This window comes from Tupaia chinensis, unplaced genomic scaffold (assembly GCF_000334495.1).
Source record: "Tupaia chinensis unplaced genomic scaffold, TupChi_1.0 Scaffold000489_1, whole genome shotgun sequence".
Classification (NCBI taxonomy): Eukaryota; Metazoa; Chordata; class Mammalia; order Scandentia; family Tupaiidae; genus Tupaia; species Tupaia belangeri.
In genome coordinates, this window is record NW_006160001.1 from 777211 (window position 1) to 794474 (window position 17264).

General features: G+C 37.9%; 1 pseudogene; it reads left to right on the top strand.

The window, feature by feature from the left end:
• The first annotated feature begins 1838 nt into the window (after positions 1 to 1838).
• LOC106735703 (histone-lysine N-methyltransferase SETMAR-like) overlaps positions 1839 to 17264 on the top strand; it is an 18249-nt pseudogene continuing 2823 nt past the window's right edge.

Sequence of the window (17264 nt, forward strand, 5' to 3'; positions counted from 1 at the left end):
GGAGAAATCTACATTGTAGCTCGTTTGAATTACTGGCAAAATTCAGGTTTCTGAGGCTGTAGGACTGAGGTCCTATTTTTTTTTATTTGTTTCTTAAAGAATCATTTTTTTAAAAATCTGTATTTATTTATTTGTTTATTTATTTATTTGAATTTGACAAGAGGGACAGAGAGAGAAAGGGAAAGTGAGAAGCAAGCCACCATGTTCAGAACTTGAACCACGATCAGCGATGTGGGAGTCCAACACCCTTAACCACCATGCTGCCTGCTGGCCCCCTGGGGTCCTGTTTGCTTGCTGGCATCCTTAGCTCCAAGAGGCCAATGCCAGTGTTTGCATGTGGACTCCTGGATCATTGAGCCAGCAATGATCATTGAGTCCACAGTGTGTCACGTACCCTTGCACTTTTGATCTCTCTGGCTTTCTCCTCTGCTCCCAGCTGGAGAAAAAACACTCTAGTTTTAAAGGGAGTCATGTGATTAGATTAGGCCCACTTGACTGCCTCCCTTTATGTAGCCCACCTGGATAATCTCCTTATCACATGGGCATGCAATATTGGAGGACATTTTCAGAATCCTATTATTATTTTTTTATGAGACTTTTACAATTGGGTATATGTGCTCACCAGAGAGACAGAGAGAGAAAGAGGGACAGAAAGCAAGAAATCAACCCCCAGAGGGAATGACCATGCCACAATCCCTTCTCCATTCTTCTCTTGGGCTCTTGAGCATGCATGCCTGGTGTGAGTTTTAAACCACCGGGTCCAGGACTTAAACCCAGGTGACTACGTGGGAGTCCAGTGACATAACCATTACACCATCTGCTGGTCCCCAGAATTCTTTCTACGTCTTCATATAACTTATCAATTTCAACTCTAAGTACATAACCAAGAAACGCAAACTTGTACATACACAAGAATGCTGATAGAACTATTATGCATATTAGCCCAAATCTGGAAAAGTTATTTTTCAATAACAGCGTAAATTGTGGTCAATTCTTACACAGTAGTTCCCCCCTTAACCATGAGGTATGCTGTTATGGTTCATATATAGTTCCCCCTCAAAGGGTCATGTTCTGGAAATTGGGTGCCCAGGGTAATGGCATTAGGGAGTGGTGCAACCTTAAGGGGTAATACCTGGCAGGCAGAGTTTGGATCATGAAGGCACCTCCCTCATGAATAGATTAGCTTAGTGCTCGCTCAGGATAGGGAGTGAGTTCCCACTCTTGTGAGAAGGGACTAGTGTTGTGAGTGGGAGTGGCTTCTTACAGATAAACAGCTGCCCTCATTTCTGTTTCGCATGCATCTGCTGACCTTTCTGCTTTGCTCCGACACGTTGTGATGCGTCAGAGGTCACCAGTTGCCAGTGTCGTGCTCTTACCAGATTCATGAACAAAAATAAATGTCTGTTCTTTAAAAATCACCCAGTGTCAGATATTTCTGTTTGACAACATAGTAACAGAATAGGGCAGATACATTGCAAGACCTCCAGTGGACACCTGAAACATTTACACGCTGTGTTCTTTCTGATCTGATAACCGACTTGGCCTACAACGGAAGGTGGTATCTTCAGTGTGACTATGCCGAATAGAGGGATAATTTACTTCTCAGGGTGGGACAGAGTGGGAAGTTTCAATATTTTATCACACTGCTCAGAACCATGCACAACTGAAAACTTATCGTTTATTTCTGGATTTTTCCAACTACGACTTCCAGACTACAGTTGACCATGGGTAACTAAAACCATGGAAAGTAAAACAGCAGATAAGGGATACTACTATAATTAAACACAGAAAGAAAAACGAACAAACTACAGCTGACAACAGCATGAATGAATTGCACAATGCAGAGTGAGCAGATAACATTGTATGATGCAAGTAGAGGGAGCGTTACCCAAACCAGCACTGAAAGTCATAGAAAGCTTTCCAGGGAAGATACAGCGCTCACTGCAAAGGACTATTACAGAATCAGTAATGGGGTAAGGGAGGACAGGACTCTCTTTTATTTATTTATTTTTTTATTTAGCTTTATTTATTTGTTTGCTTAGTTATTTTTATTTGATCAGAGAGGGACAGAATAAGAAAGAGAAAGAGAGAGAGAAGGAAAGTGAGAAAGCAAGCCGCCAGGTCTGGGACTTGAACCGTAGTTGGCCATGTGGGAGGCCGGCGCCCCTACCCACCATGCCACCTGCCAGCCCCAAGGACTCTCTTTTAATTATTAATGTAAAAGAAGTAACACGTCAGTAAAAAATTATAATTAAATGTCAAATTGCAGAGTAAAGGATGTGCCTGGGAACCAGCAGATGGCATAATGGTTACATTGCTGGACTCCTATGTAGTCAACCACAGTTCAAGTCCCAGACCTGGCAACTTAAAACTCACACCAGGCACGTGTGTGTTCATGCCCAAGATCCCAAGAGCAGAATAGAGGAGAAGGGATTGCGGTGTGGCCATCCCCACCACCCTCCCAGGAGTGATTTCGTGCCTTCTTTTTCTGTTTCTCTCTCTCTGTCTCTCTGTTGAGCACACATGCCCTATAGTAAAAAATCTCTCTCAAAATAAAGAAATAAAAGATGTGCTTGGAGAAGTTGACAGGGATAAGAACATGAGAACTTTTCAAGCCTAGCAAAGATATTGGCATTCATATTTTATTTGGGACCACTGTTCACAAAGTAGAAGACAGCATTCTAAGAGGAAAATATAGAAGACATTATACTAGTTATGAAGCTATTCAAAGCTTACAAGTGAGGGATAAAGGGAGCCTGCATTATTTGGGATAAAGAGGAGAAGGCAGAATATGAGGAAGAAGACTGATGTATTTTATTTGCCTTCCTTCCAAAAGTTTCTGTGTAAGGTTTTCATGCTAAGTAGAATTGAGATGATACAGTTGTTGTTATGTCTATGTGCTTCAAGAGAAAGTGGAATTATCAATTATCGATAAATAAGCAATCTAGGCTCTAAGTGGAAAAAGTGACTCTTAGTTGTACAGGTGTCAAGTATTTTCCTGCAGAAGATTTCATTTGTATTTGTTTCTGTTTCTAAATCTCTAGGACTTTTCTAAATTCACCATCCCTATGAATGGGAAACAGCCTTGCATTCCAAGGCTGGGATGTTTGATCAGTAGTTCAGCTTTAATTCTATGACCTTCACCAAGTCACCAACAGCAGAGATCTGGGACAGAAATTCTTTAAGACTTTCACAGACTACTATGATCAGCCCATAGCTGTACATGGGAATTTTCAAAGCCATGGATTTATTAGCTCTGCTAGAAAAACTTCTCAAAGTCTATTACTGTGAACACATGCAGGCCATCAGAGGGGCCAGTGACATTTGCAGAAATATGTACATTTTGACTTGCTATAAAACTGGTAGAAAGATATATTTCATAAAGCCTCCTCCAAGATTTTAACCCTAATTAGTTTACAAAGAGAACAGAATAGAATTTTAAAATAAAGCAATGTGTTGATATTATTAAATTTATTAAAAATGTCAAAACTATACATTTAATTGTTGCAACTGTTTTTAATAGAGAAATAAAGAACTCATTTTATAGCACTCTATTTGAACTAAAATTAGACTAGAATTAGTATATATATATTTTTAGAGAGATTTTTGCTATAGAGCACATGAGCTCACTGGAGAGAGAGACAGACAGAGGGACCGAAAGTGAGAAATCACCACATGAGGCAATGGCCATGCCACAATCCCTTCTCCTCCATTCTCCTCTCATGATTTTGGGCACACATGCGCATGCGCCCAGTATGAGTTTTAAGTCACCAGATTTAGGACTTGAACCCGGTTGACCATGTGGGAGTCAAGCAACATAACCATTATGCCATCTGCTGGTCCCAGTATTAGTACTGATATTTTTGGATGCCTCTTTCCTTCCCCCTTCATATACTTTCTCTTGTGTCTATCGATATTTCAATATAAATTATACTTAATAATATCAGAACTTTTCATCAGGCAAAATGTTTCATAGTTAATCAGTAAATATATTTCCTAACCACAACAGGGTTTTAAATGCAGAGAGAAAAAACAGCAGTACATTTAACCAGAAAATTATTTTTTTGAAAGTTTCAATTTGAGTTGTCTGAATAAATATTTTTATCTTATTCTAGCCTTTCTTTGTCCAATAAATCAAGAAATAAAATGATTAGAATATTTTGAAGATCATCTGACCATGGTAGTGTTCACAGGCCTTTTATTTCCCCGCACTAAATGTCATATTCTATGAATGGACCCAGAGGTCATTGCAGAATTTTGGCAGCTCTGCCCACAAGGTAGTCCTTTCAACTAAGGCACTAATACACTTAGCATGTATAAATTATATTACTTAATCTGTTCTTGGATATTTATTAGCATTTTTAGAATAAAATATTTAATATTTAATAAGTATTTAATAAGAAAAATGTAAAAATGTGTACGTGGTAAAGCCAGCCCCATGGTCTAGTGATTGAGGCAGCCGGATTCTACATGGCTGACCACGTGCTTTGAACCCCAGACATGGCAACTTGAAAAAGATCCCAGATGCATAGTGTGGTGCCCAGAATCCAAATGGAGGGAGAAATGGATCAGAAAAGTTTCTATAGTGACCATTCACTATTGGGAGAGGGGTGTTTTCTCTTCTCTCTCTCTCTCCTGTGAGTGCACATGCCCTCTAGCCAAAAAGGAAAAGAAAAAGTATTATATATAACAAAAATGCAACCTGAAGGCAAGGGTTCTTCTCTTCATCCTTTTCCCCTTATAGTCTGTTACTGAGTAGGAACTCAATATATGTTGTTGGATTTAGTTCATTATTGCAGCTTGTTTAAAATTGTTAAATTCTGGGGCCGGCAGGTGACGTGGTGGTTAAAGGTGCTAGACTCCCACATGGCCGACTGCAGTTCAAGTCCTGGACCTGGTGGCTTGCTTTCTCACTTTCCCTCTCTCTCTTTCTCTGATCAAACTGGAAAATAATAATAATAATAAATAAAGTTAAAATAATTCTTTCAAAAAAGAAAATTGTTAAATTCTTTTTATTTATTTATTTTAATTTACATTTAATCACTGTACATCTTTACAATGTACCATATGGTTTTTCCCAGCATGTATATGGTACGTATTAGTTAGGGCTAAGACATTAACATGTACATTATCATCAACAGGTAAGTTTTCATTTTCGTGTCTATTAAATATTTTGTTTGGGGACCAACAGATGGCATAATTGTTACATCGCTGGACTCTGACTGTGATTCGAGTCCCAAATCCAACGGCTTGAAACTCACACCAGGTGTGTGTGTGTGTGTGTGTGTGTGTGTGTGTGTGTGCATGTTCCCAAAATCCCACGAAGTAAATGGAAAAGAAGGGATTACAGCATGACCATCCCCCCATGGACTGATTTCTTGCTTTTCATCTCTTTGTCTCTCTGTCTCTCTGTCAAGCACATGTGCCCTATAGCAAAAAATCTCTCCATAAAATAAGAGTTTTGTTTGTTTTTTCCCAGGATCCCCTCCCTCCCACTCCCTATTACACACACTCCCTTATACACCATCTCTAGTATCTACGGCTGGCCTTCCTACTATTACACCTTCTAGTCTTTCAGTTTCTGCTATAGAGTGCAGATATTTGGTATATATCAAGCAGAGACATACAATACCTATCTTTCTGATTCTGTCATCTTGCATATTGAGGTCCTCTAAACATGATGTCATCTATATACTTAAAGATGTCTTCTATCCCACCATTGATCAATGACATTTGGCCAAAGAAGGCTTTGAAGTAGATGTAGCAAAGAGAGATGATTCTCAAACAAAATTTGAGAGGAAGTGGTTACATTGAATTTACTGGGTAATTCAGGATAATCCCTTATTTTGAGATCAGTTAATTAGCAATCTTAATTTCCTGTTGCTATGCAATGTAACATAGTCATGAATACTATTTGATCATGTACTTCTTTGGGAAGTGATTATTCTGCCTACCACATTGGCAATAACTCTTCTGTTTTTTCTTTGTTTTTACCTGGTAACATTCTTGGTGAGATCCCTGGGGACTTCCTTCATTATTAGCTCTTTGTCCCTGTCACAGCTTACATTCTCTGTAGTCACTTGCTCCTTCAACTTGTTTGGGAGGGTTCTCTCTTCTCTGTATCTTCTTTAAAGCTCTTTATGGACAAATGACTTTCTCCTAAGAGCTTGAGAGATTCTCAGTCCTAAGAAGGACCTTGGTCTTCAGTCTTGCACCTGGCAACCCATTTATTTCATATTTGTTTTCCTTTCTTGTCAAATTACCAAGATTCAGTGAAAAATAAAAACTGCATTTTTGTTATTTTTGGCACTTTCCATTATTTCTTTCTCAAGAGTTCACAAGTTCTTGATAACCTTCTTGACCTTAATGACACTTTTGGTGTCAAGCATGAGCCCATAAAGACAGTAATAAACAATTCTTAAAATGTTAGTGTTTTGATGCAGTAGAATTTTACTTATTTTATTTTTCATTAGCAGGTAATCCATTACAATTGTTCCTCATTTGGTAGGTAACTTTTCTCCATGTGGTAATTCAGACTCAGATTCCTTCCACCTTGGAGGTATGTCTCTCTGTAAGGCTTTGGGGGCCTCTACAGATAGCAACAGAGGCAGAAGGTGTATAGGTCAACTACGGTGGTGCAGTAGGAGCACAAAGCTCTGTGAGGCTGGGGGCCATATGGAGGATCTGTGTTTGGTTCCTTTGTCAACTTGTACATGTCAGGTGCATACACACACATGCCCATGCTCCTAGGGGGCTGGTAAGGTGAGAGGTAGATTGTGGCAGGAGACTGTTGAGGGTGTTTCACTTTGTCTTTCATAAAAGAGAGAAAGAGAGAAAAAGGAGGGAAGAAAATAAAAGAGAAAGAAAAAGAAAGGGAAGAAGGAAGGAAGGAAGAATAAAGAAAGAGAGAAAAATAAATAGAAAGGGAAAGTGTAGAACATTATACCTGGAAGTTTTCTTTGAAAACTGGCCTAGTACTGACAGGTATAGCCACTCAGATTCTATTGGTGTGAATAGTGTTATGGCTACTGACAGAAGACTGGTAAATATAGTTCATCAGTTGGGTACCTACTTGCCAATGACAACCCCACACTGTGGTAGAGACATCATGGACACTGGTTGTGGAGGGCATTGCATATGGAAGCCATCTTGAGAGCTGTCTGCCATCTTAGAAACCTTAGGCTTCACTCCCTCATTGAGCAAACCATGTCTCAGAAATCATGTGACCAACTGTTCCTAGGCAACGGGAGATCCACCCACATCAATGATTGGCTCATACTGTTGTATCTCTTTTCTGGCAACCAATTGGTGCCCACCAGCCTGTATATAAAGCACAGTTTGCTCTGCAATAAAAGAAGACTTGATCAGCACCTCATCTGGTCTCCATTCTGTGTATGTCTATGAGAGTTCTGTGAGCCTGTGCATGTGTGGGTCCCCTTTTTCACCATCCTCACCCAGGTACCCATTCGACTGTCCTGCAGGTCGGGGCAACTGGTGGGCTTCCAAACATCTCAGCCATAGTACACCTCCTGACTGGCTCCATACCTTCCCCACGATCAGGATCTTTCTTGGTCCTTCATGAGTCTTTAGAAACTGTCCATTCTTCTCAAATAAGTGAAGAGAAGTTTTTATTTCCTTTAAATTCAGAAGTCTAGACTCCTCTACTGCAAGAACGCTTTCATGGTTTGTTTTTTTTATAGTTCCAGCAAAGTTATCCTTACTTTTTTTTTCCCCTCTGCCATGCTCTCCATTTGACTTTTAATCATCTCCAGATCCTTCTAACTTCCATGCTTCTTAATTTTTCCATATTGCTTCATGTTGTATATCTAACATCATCTATCCTAAGCATTCAGATTATTGTAGAAGCATTTCCTAAAGATCTGCAATGGTCTGAATGTTTGTGTCCACTTAAAATTCTTATGTTGAAACCTAATCACCATGTGGTGATGTTAGAGGTGTGGTCTTTGGGAGTTAAATGGGATTAGTGCTTTTATAAAAGAATCCCCAGAGAGCTGACTTATTCTTCCACCCCATAAGAAGAGAGGAATGAACTTCACCTATGAACCTGAAAGTACTAGACACTAAATCTGCCAGTGTTTCGATTTTGAAGTTCTCAGACACCAGAACTGTGAGCAATAAATCTCTGTTATTTCTAAGCAACTCAGTTTATAGCATTTTGTTATAGCAGCCTGAATAGACTATGTTGAGACTCTACCTTTCTTCCCCATTCTTGAGTAGCCAGTATGAATAAACACACAAAGATTTGATAATTGCCTCTGACAGGAAGACTTTGGAATATTTCCCTGGGCTTCTGTGTAGTCAAGATTGATTTCTCAACTATTTCCCACATGATAGCTTTTCTGGTCAATTGCATGTTGCATGTGATCATTGAAATTGCATGTGGCTGGTCAGTCCCCAAACTGGCCATTCCCTGGATAAAAATAAATAAATTGAGCAAACAGCACTTGCAAAATAGTTTAGGTTTCTAGTTTCTACAGTGGGAACCAAAAGTAGGATTGATCATCATATTGTCTCTTGAACTGAAGATAAGTAAAATTCTTTCTTTGCTAGGAACTGCAAATTTTACTTAGATTTTCTACAAAACTCATCAAAACAATGGCCCATCACTTCAAAATCCCCACCCTGCTCCCATTAAATACTTATAGGTATATTGGTACAAAATTATCTGTATAAATTAAGAGTATTTCAAGATGTTTCAAAGTATATGAAACCATATTTTATACTTATCTCAAGGAAGTATAGGATAATGACCATGGATTATTAAAACAAGTGAACTAAAAAGAGAATCTGAGAGCAGCCACTGGCGTAATGGCTATGTTGCTGGACTGTGTGCATGCATGTCCAAGATCCTGAGAGGAGATTGGAGAAGGGATTGTGATGTGGCCATCCCCCCTAGGGGTGATTTCTCACTTTCTGTCTCTCTGTCTCTCTCTGTCTTTCCGGTAAGCACATGTGCCCTATAGCAAAAAAAATACTCTAAAAAAAGAAAGACACAAAAAAGAAAGAAAAAGAAAGAAAGAAAGAAAGAGAGAAAGAAAACCTAAGAAAAATTCTATTTTAATGATATGCCAATGCTTACCCAGGAAATTAATTAAATAAGAAAGGGAGAGCTTGGTGGTCTTACATAATAGAGGTGGAGAATACAGTGACAGAATTAGGAAAAAAGTAAGGAAAAACAAATTGCCCTATCTTTTCTTTTTTTCCTAATTCCAGTCTTGTCTTTCTCTTTAGTGACTTTTACTCTCACCTGACTTTAATGATAAAAAGATGGAACATTATGTTTGTAAGTTCATGAACAGGTTGTTGGGACTGTGTTTTTTCTTCTCTTTTTCTCTTTCTCTCTCTTACTTTCTAGCTTACTTTATTTATTTTACTATAAGTTCTTCATTTGATTTTTGGCCTTAATCATAGTATATAAGCATTCAAACTTAAAAAAGTTTTTTTTTTAATTTCAAGAAGAAATTATTCATGTGTGTGTGAGAGAGAGAGTATTGGTTGACAGGATGTCTTAAAACATTTTATAATCAGGAGCTATAGAAACTCTTTTACTCAGATGCAGTGAATTAGCTGAAGTTAGCATTAAAGCAATGAATTGTAAAACTTGCTGAACCCATGTAAATGAAGTTCATTATAACTGAAATAAATAAAAGCTAGAAAACTCTAGGAAAGAAAAAAAAAATCTTCTAATGTCCAAGTATTAGACTTTAGTATTAGCCTGTGTCTACAGACTCAGCCTTGCCATTGATAAACTACCTATAATCTTATCTAGCGCCAGTGTTTCCTATCTCCATTGCTGCTAGAGGTGTCTGAACCGTCAGCCCTGCCTTTATCCTCGCTGGTGACCCTCACCTACTCTCATTACAAACTGATCCTTTCAGCATACATCAGGTCATTTAACTTCTCTGCTAACACTCTTTTAATGGCTCCATGTTTTACTCAAACTAAAGCCCTCACATTATAATGGCCTGCAGACCACTGTGCATTCTGATCTTCTATTACTGATCACCCGTTATCTTTCCTTTCCACTTTGCTCACTCCTGTTGTTCCCATGCTTCTCTTGTGTTCAGGAAACACTCCAGGCACACTCTAACCTTAGTATTTTGCTTTTCCCTGAGCCATGACCAATTTTCCTTCAGATACCCACAGGATTTGCTCCCTCACCTCCTTCCTTTGCAAACACTCTCTTCTCTCTTCTCATGAGGCTTCCTTGACCACCTTATTCAAATTACAACATGCCTATACCCCTCAGCTTCTTAGTACCTAATTCTATAGTCTTAATTGAATTCTAATGTACAATTTATTATATTTAATATTTATTATGTCTTTATATGCATCAGGATATCAATTATAAGGGACTTAATTCATTTTTTTTCACAGTTGAATTTCACTTGCTAAAGATATTTCATTGGTTCAGGGTAGATCCTCAAATATGTTAAGTAAAGGATGACTATTCATAAATATTTAATGCTAGCATTTATGAATGTATTTCAACTTCATGTTTTCATATGTATATATGTGATAAAAATATTTAGGAATATTTAAAATTAGCTATCTAATATGGAAAATATAAATTACATAAATTACATGCAAAATTTCACACACACATGCACACACACTCATAAATTCCATAACTGAATAATTTTAATGAAAAAAAAATTTTTTTTTTGGAGAGGTTTTTCGCTACAGGGCGCATGCGCTCGCCAGACAGACAGAGAGAGACATAGAGACAGAAAGCGAGAAACCACTCCCCAGGGGAGATGGTCATGCTGCAATCCCTTCTCCTCCATTCTCCTCTCGGGATCTTGGGCATGCATGCACATGTGCCCAGCATGAGTTTTAAGCCACCGGGTCCGGGACGTGAACTGCGGTCGACCACGTGGGAGTCCAGCAACATAGCCATTACACTAACCGCTGGTTCCCATGAAAAAATTTTTTCATCTCCAGAAATACACTATTCAGCCTGAGAGAAGAAATAGCTCTTTAATAATATTTCATCTTCACCTAAATTGTACTACTGTAGAACTGGCCATAGCAACAGTCATTTTGGAAAAATAAAACAATTAATATATATTTTTCATCTACTACATTTTTGGTGGGGCTGGAGCAGGAAAGACATACCAATACTTTGTCCCACAATAAATGTCATAATAAAGAAGCATAGGAGCAAAACGATACCTTCAAGTAAAAGTTATCTCACTTTATTTTGCTGATATGTGTGTGTGTGTGTGTGTGTGTGTAGGACCAGCAGTTGGCGTAATGGCAATGCCACTGGACTCCCATGTAGTTGACCACAGTTCAAGTCCCAGACCCAGTGGCTTAAATTCACACCAGTCATGTGTGTGTGTGTGCCCAAGATCCTGAGAGGAGAATGGCGGAGAAGGGATTGCGGTGTGGCCATCCCCCCTGGGGAGGTGATTTCTTGCTTTCTGTCTCTCTATCTTTCTCTGTCTTCCTGGCGAGCACACGTGCCCTATTGTAAAAACCTCCCCCCCCAAAAAAAATATATACATAAAATTTAAAAGAGATTATTCAGAACATATGTAATAATACTGCAGAAAGAATTTGTAGAAAAATATTAAGTCTCATAAAAGAATAGAGTTTGGCAATGAATCTCATGAATAGGTTTGGCAATGTGACAAAGAATAAAACATTTAAACCTAAAAATGCTGTTTTGAAATCAAATTTGGCCCACATTTTAATATTTGTAAAAATGCTGCCTGTCTTATTCTCCATAATTATATGGCTAGGGAAGGTCTTAAAGTTACTTGAATTAATTGAAGTTGACTCAACAATGTAGAAAGATGCTCCAAAATTTTTTTATTCAATATGCAATAAGAAAACATATTTTCTAGCTTTAGAAACTTTGATTTAGAAATTTTGAAAAGTTTTAGACAGAGATTGGTATTCCAGTCAGACTGAAGTAGAATTTCAAAAGGGGTTGAATTCTTTTTAAATCTGCCACTTGACCCAAGTTGCAATGTAAAATCTGCAACCACACACGAAGTTTGAGCCAGAGCCTGAGCTTATTTCTCTCGGTTCTCAGTGAAGGAACCAGCCCAGTTCTGTGTGCTGGCAGTAAAGTTAAGCAAGGAATAAACTAATGATTAAATAATGATGTATTAAAGTCCCAAACTTTCCTTGGATACCACTTGAGTAGAATCTATTTTATCTATTATTTATTTATTTATTGAGTTTTTTTTTTTTTTTTGTTTTTGGGTTTTTTTTTTTTTTTTTTTTTTTTTTTTTGCTGTAGGATGCCTGAGCTCACTGGAGAGACATAGACAGAGAGACAGAAGGCAAGAAATTGTCTTCTGGGGGAGATGACCACACTGCAATCCCTTCTCCTCTATTCTTCTCTTGGGATTTTGGGTATACATGAACATGCACCCCGCATGTGTTTAAGCCACCGGGTCTGGGACTCGAACTACCTGGGAGTCCAGCAATATTCCCGTTATGCCATCTGCTGGCACCTTGGGTACAATTTATAATTATGAAAATTAATGAGGTACACAGGTTGCAAAGAAACTCAAACATGGTGATTGCATAGCAGCACCCACTGACAGATACCAAGAGGAGATAGTCCAAGTTATCACTCCTGGGCCCTTCCTGGGTTCTAGTTGCTTCCCCTATGCTTAAACCAAAGCTAGCACAAGCTGTGGTATAGGGAGAAGCTCACAGCTGAAATCCACATGTGCTTTTCCAAAGGAAGAGGGGGGGAGGAAGCTGGGTAGAAAGTTGAAAGAGGAAGGAGGTAGGGACAAAATAGGATTGGGAAAAATTAAAGATATATAAACCTGTATTATCTACATAGATGTATCATCTGTGTATTAGCTACACAGAAGCAAATAAAAATTTTCCAGAAAAGGAGCCAACAGGTCATGTAGTAGTTAAGGTGCTAGACTCCCACATGGCCAAGCATGGATCAAGTCCCAGACCCAGCAGCTTGAAACACACTGGATGTGTATGTGCGTGCATGCCCAATACCCCTAGAGGAGAATGGAGGAGAAGGGATTACGGCATGACCATCCCCCAGTGGTATCTTTTCTCACTTTCTGTCTCTCTGTCTCTCCAGCAAGCACACAGCCCCATATCAAAAATCTAAAAAAAAAAAAAAAAAAATTCCAGAAAGAACCAGTACCCTTCTTCAACCCAATACATCCATCACCATCCTGCTGAGGCTGCTACTTCAACTTAATGGAAAACTGGTGACTTTGTGACTATGCGTATCTACTTGCCAGTTATTTACTCATAAAAGGAGTTACCCACCTCTTAAGAGGTATTCCTGTTCTCAGGCTGGGTTCTAAGAAATGTACCATCAATTGGAATGAAGAAGCACAAAGAGTATTTTTAAAAATAGACTTAAAAGTGTCAGATTGAGGTTATAATGGGACTGGAGTCAAATACTCAATCTCAGTTTGGGGCATTTGGAAAAAATAAATAAAATTCAGTTAAAAATGCTTCCTTTGAATTAATGAATCTTGTAGAGGAAAATGTTCCTTGTGTTTGTTTTCATATCAAATCAAATTGCTTTTTTTTCTTTCATTGGAGATTGAATGTTAACCACTTTAGTTACAGATTATGCACTGAGATAATAAAACTTTTCATCTTTGACTTTTCTATTGTATTTACTAAGAACACAAAACAACAAAAAAAACCCTAAAAGCTCATAAAGTCTACTTAAAAGATATGATAATTTATGTGTAAGTTCTTGAAAAAAATGGCTAAGGTAACTTAAATCACTCTTAAGATGTTTATTTCCTTCTCCCCCTCCAAATTCAGATTGTTAAATAGATTTATGTTACAGATATACAAATACGAAATATTTTTAGGTTTGTACTGTGTGAAACAGGCAAAGGTTCCATCAGTTGGATTAATAATGAGAATCAGAATTAAACTAAAATAAAAAAATGAGACTTAAATAATAATAATGGTTGAGGTTATTACCTAATGAAGTGTTCATAAAGGTAATAATGTTATCAAAATAATGTTCAGAATAAAATGCAATAAGGGGAAAATATTTCATATTGTCAAATACTACCTGCTTGAGTGGAAATAATGGACTGTGCTCTGGAACAAAGGGATATTTAGCATAGACATGGAAGAAATCAGAAATCAAAATGACTCTATTAGTATTTTTTTCTTTCCCTTAATCATTTCACTTCTCAGGGTCCTTGTTTTGCCAGCTATTAAGTAAGGATGTGGTAGATTAGCTCTGGAATTCTTTTACTCTTTGAGGTCCTGCTTTATTATGTTTTGTTTTGTTTATAATGGAGTATCACATATTGTGAACCTCCTGTCTCAGTCGCCAAGCTGGGATTATAGATGCCTCCTGTCACTCCTCTTTCTTAGACAGGGTCTCTCTATGTTGCCCAGGCCAGTCTGGAGCTCATACGCTTCCTTCCTCAGCCTATAGAGTCACTGGGATTACAAACATGTACCTCAGCACCTGGTCTTTAGGTTGGACCAGAAACCCAAGAACCTGTGTCTCTCATATGCTCTCAACCTGCAGAGGGCAGCACCTTCTCAGTGTGCACCATCATGGTTGCGTCTGAGTTTCCATCTTAAAGATCAAGGAAGGAATGGGAAAAAAAGAGAGTAGAAAAATCATTTTCTGTACATGTAATTTTTTTTAGAAAAATATTAAGCTCAGAGAGTTTAATGAGTTTAATCCCAGTGTATATGTTCAGAACTTGAATTCAAGTCCAGATCAGCACTACATGAAATTCTTTTATGATGCCCATTCTCTTTTTAAGTCAGTATGAATACCTTATATTTTGTTCTCAAAGAAACAAAAAGCCAACAGATACGTTAAGGAATCACTGTATTGTACATACTTCATTAACAAAAACTCCCTTAAGCAAACTGTTTTCAGGCTCCTGGGAGTCTTCTTCCACACTAAAATCTCTTCCTTGGCCTGTTGAACCAAGTTATCAAAAAATAAATGAATAAATAATTGCAATTTCAGTCTGTTGAGAATTTCTCCCTTCCTTGATATCCAATCAAACTTCTCTTCCTCCACTCAAAATCTCTAATTAGTTTATGTTACTCCTCACCCTTATTTCCTAACTAAATTCCTTTCATTTGTTTTTTGCCCTCCCCCTTACCTTGTTCCCTGGCTACCAATCTACCCTGGTCTCTGTTGTATTTAGCATTGAACTTAATATTTATCCTCTGTTGTAATAATCTTTTTAAAAACGAATTATTTTATTTAACTTCATTTACTTATTTAAATTTGGCTAGAGAGGGACAGAGGGAGAGAGAGAAAGACAGAGAGGGAAAGTGAGAAAGGAAGTTGCCAGATACAGGACTCGAACCATGTTTGACTGGGTGGGAGTCCAGAGCCCTTAGCCACCACTTCATGAGGATGTGATAGGTTACCTTTGGAATTCTTTTACTCTTTGAGGTTCTATTTTGTTATGTTTTGTTTGCAAATAATCTTTTAAAAAACGTCTTCGTTGCAGCTTTTAGCCAGAATCTAATGAATAATTGTTCTTTTATATCAAATAAAGAGTAACTCAGAAAAGATTAGGTATTCCAAGTGTCATTCATTCACTGTAGAAAAGCAGAGGTACCAGGAGAAAATAGCTTGAGCTGTGTTTTCCCAGGCAGACAGAGGAGCAGCGCAAGGTTCTCATCCAGGGACTGTGGAGTTAGACGTGAAGTAATCGAGTCCTATTGCTACACTCACTGCATGAATTTAGGCAAACATCCATTTCATCACCAATAACATTGTAACAGCCCCTGCCTCCAAAACTGTTATTGGGCAGACCAAAAGAATCATATTCAACTGATTAAACCAGGACAGAATCTTAACTCTGGGTTTAGATTAGCTTCTAAAGCTGAATGTAGGAAATCGTTCACTTTTGTCCACATTCTAACAAATGCTAGGGTCTCTCTCTCTCTTTTTTTTTTTTTAATGACTGAGTAGCAGAAATGATGCATAGCATGTGATCTCAGTATATGGATGTACACACATACATATTCATATATGGAAACATATATACATCATATTTGTATAAAAATTGTGGGAGAATATATAAAATTCTACCAATAGTCTGTTAATTTTAAAGAAACATTTTAGGAAGCCACAGATGGTGTAATGGCTATGTCACTGGACTCTCACGTAGTCAACTGTGGTTTGAGTCTTGGACCTGGCAGCATAAAACTCACACTGGGCACGGTGGGCATGAATGCCCAAAATCCCAAGAAGAGAATGGAGGAGAAGGGATTAGGTATGGACAGCCCCCTGGAGGGAGATCTCTCATTTTTTGTCTCTCTCTGGCTCTCCAGCGAGCACACACACCTTATAACCAAAAAAAAGGAAACATTTTAATTGAAAATAAAGTTTAAAATGTAAAATAAATAAATAGCTACAACAACAACAAAAAAAAAACAAACTGTATGTATTTCCTGATCCACTGTAATTGGCCCTGTTTCCAAAGTAACAATCATCTGAACATAATGAACTTAGATATAATAAAATGTCAAAGAGAGCTGCTTTGTGTACTCTGGGTGCTCTGCATCCAAATCATTTACAAGCATCTCTCAGCAGCTGGGGAATCTGAATCACAAAGGGAAGAGTTTCAACATGCACCCCCTAAATAGAGAAGACATTTCAATTAGAGAAAGGGCTAGGTTGACACTGTATATCACCACCTAAACCTTTTGGATTTCCTGGTATTTACCGCTCTAATAACATAGCCTTTCTAATGACAATTGGAAAGATGCTATTTTTGAACTACAGAGCCTCTTTTTAAATGTGGAGAATTTTTTCATTCCCAGATTTAATGCTTTATAAAAATTCTCATCATTTTCCCCATTATCTTAATGCCACAATAAAATTAAAGCCACACATATGGGAAGTGATACTACAGAGAGAAAAATAATTGTATGGCATTGTAACCCTAAAAGTTTTCTTAAAACATATGGCTACATTGTTCCTATTCTGTGAGCCAAAGCCTCATGACTTTTAATTTCATTTAGACATGTGCATGCAATCAACGAGTCTACAAGAAAATCAACAACTTCTCATAGAGAATATGAAATCAATGTTCCCTTCTAATAAAGAGTTCTGGGTATCATATTTCAGCCAACAAAGTTTTAATTAAAAGTCCACTAGGTACTCAGCACTCTGCAGGACGAGAGAATTCAGAGGGAACGTTCTTGCCTTCAAGAAATTTATAGTCTAGGGATAAAGAGAAAACATTAAAGCATTTAGTAGATGAGATGATTTCCTCCTCTTT